Raw genomic sequence first — 2,500 nt, 5'->3', positions numbered from 1 at the left:
CTCAGCGCACACAGTCCTCAATCGGACCAGCACACTGCAGATGGCCACCGCGCTTCGCACCGGGCCCGCGAGGACCTACTTTGGCCGCAAGGCGCCGCGAGCAGGGGGCGCCGGCGCGCAGCTGCGCCGCCTGCCGCGTCCGTCGGCCGGCGCGCCTGCCACTGGCCGCCCCCACCAGCCGGCTGTAGCGCGTGCGCCCACGCACCGCGCTGCCAGCACGCCGGGCGGCCCCCCCTCACCGGCCGGGGACGGTCCCACCCAGCCACCGCCGCGTATCGCCTCACACCCAGATCCCCTTTCGCGTTCGTGGGCATGGTGGGTCCCCTTTCACGTTCGTGGGCATGGTGGGTATCCCTGAAACAACCGGTTAATAGCTCGACCGATCGTCGCCAACACTGATTCACCTCTAGCGAGAACAACCGCACCACAACGGGTTACCTGTTGTTCATTTGCGTAACGTCACCAGCAAACGTAGACGTCCATCGCCATTTGCAACGAGTATTGCATGCCTGTGTCAGGTGTCACAACACACTACGTCTGCCCACATAGACGCAACAACATGTGCACGCCTCGAGAACACGTGGAAGGTAGCCCCCGTACGTATGCGGTGTCCATTGCGCGAACGACTGTCAGCCGGCCTCTGCAGGATGTCGCAGATGTGGAACGCGGTGCAACATGCTATCACGGTGTGTGAGAAGAGACGACTACGTCCGAATACACGCTCCACTACATCAACAGACTGCTCATGCTGATCGCCATCCAGGGCGTCCGTTCCTCCCACACGTCTGAATGGCGTACCACACTGCAATCCAGCTCTTATAGGGAGACGACACGTAGCTGCGTGCACAATATTTGGACTGTATGGTCTGCCGTTGCTAGGCGCAGTCGTCGTACGGTCACACATGTGCCACGATGTATCATTCAGTACATACGGACCAATGTGCAGTACAGTTTGTGGGTTTTGCGTACATCGGCGGACAGGTGACAGGCCGTACCACAACGTAGGCTGAGTACGTCGGCATGCGAAGGGCATTGAACATGCAAACTTCTCAACGACCAGCTTGCGAAGGCAGGGGGGAAGGGGGGGGGGCATGTACGTCCTGCTGCTATCCACATTACAGTGTATAGCAGGAGCATGTGGAAAGTCAGCAACACCTGCAAGGTGTTTAACATGACGCGATACACAGGGGACCGGGCAGTGCGAATAGCGAACTATATTGCGAGGGTTGCGGTTAGGCAACACTACACTAATTTAACGAGTTGCATAACAATTACAGAGCAGGTTCAGCGACAACGTGCGTCAGGTTAAGGCGCAATATAGGTTAGGTTGAGGCACAATATAGGTTAGGTTAAGGCACAACATGGGTTACGTTAAGGCACAAATTGGGTTACGTTAAGGCACAACATGGGTTACGTTAAGGCACAACATGGGTTACGTTAAGGCACAAATTAGGTTACGTTAAGGCACAAATTAGGTTACGTTAAGGCACAAATTAGGTTACGTTAAGGCACAAATTAGGTTACGTTAAGGCACAAATTAGGTTACGTTAAGGCACAAATTAGGTTACGTTAAGGCACAAATTAGGTTACGTTAAGGCACAAATTAGGTTACGTTAAGGCACAAATTAGGTTACGTTAAGGCACAAATTAGGTTACGTTAAGGCACAAATTAGGTTACGTTAAGGCACAAATTAGGTTACGTTAAGGCACAAATTAGGTTACGTTAAGGCACAAATTAGGTTACGTTAAGGCACAAATTAGGTTACGTTAAGGCACAAATTAGGTTACGTTAAGGTACAATATGGGTTAGGTTAAGGTACAATATGGGTTAGGTTAAGGTACAATATGGGTTAGGTTAAGGTACAATATGGGTTAGGTTAAGGTACAATATGGGTTAGGTTAAGGCACAACGTAGGTTAGGTTAAGGCACAACGTAGGTTAGGTTAAGGCACAACATAGGTTAGGTTAAGGCACAACATAGGTTAGGTTAAGGCACAACATAGGTTAGGTTAAGGCACAACATAGGTTAGGTTAAGGCACAACATAGGTTAGGTTAAGGCACAACATAGGTTAGGTTAAGGCACAACATAGGTTAGGTTAAGGCACAACATAGGTTAGGTTAAGGCACAACATAGGTTAGGTTAAGGCACAACATAGGTTAGGTTAAGGCACAACATAGGTTAGGTTAAGGCACAACGTAGGTTAGGTTAAGGCACAACGTAGGTTAGGTTAAGGCACAACGTAGGTTAGGTTAAGGCACAACGTAGGTTAGGTTAAGGCACAACGAGGTTAGGTTAAGGCACATACGTAGGTTTAGGTTAAGGCACAACGTAGGTTAGGTTAAGGCACAACGTAGGTTAGGTTAAGGCACAACGTAGGTTAGGTTAAGGCACAACGTAGGTTAGGTTAAGGCACAACGTAGGTTAGGTTAAGGCACAACTTAGGTTAGGTTAAGGCACAACATAGGTTAGGTTAAGGCACAACATAGGTTAGGTTAAGG

This window comes from Schistocerca serialis, unplaced genomic scaffold (assembly GCF_023864345.2).
Source record: "Schistocerca serialis cubense isolate TAMUIC-IGC-003099 unplaced genomic scaffold, iqSchSeri2.2 HiC_scaffold_123, whole genome shotgun sequence".
NCBI classification, from domain to species: Eukaryota; Metazoa; Arthropoda; class Insecta; order Orthoptera; family Acrididae; genus Schistocerca; species Schistocerca serialis.
This window is presented reverse-complemented; position numbering follows the sequence as displayed.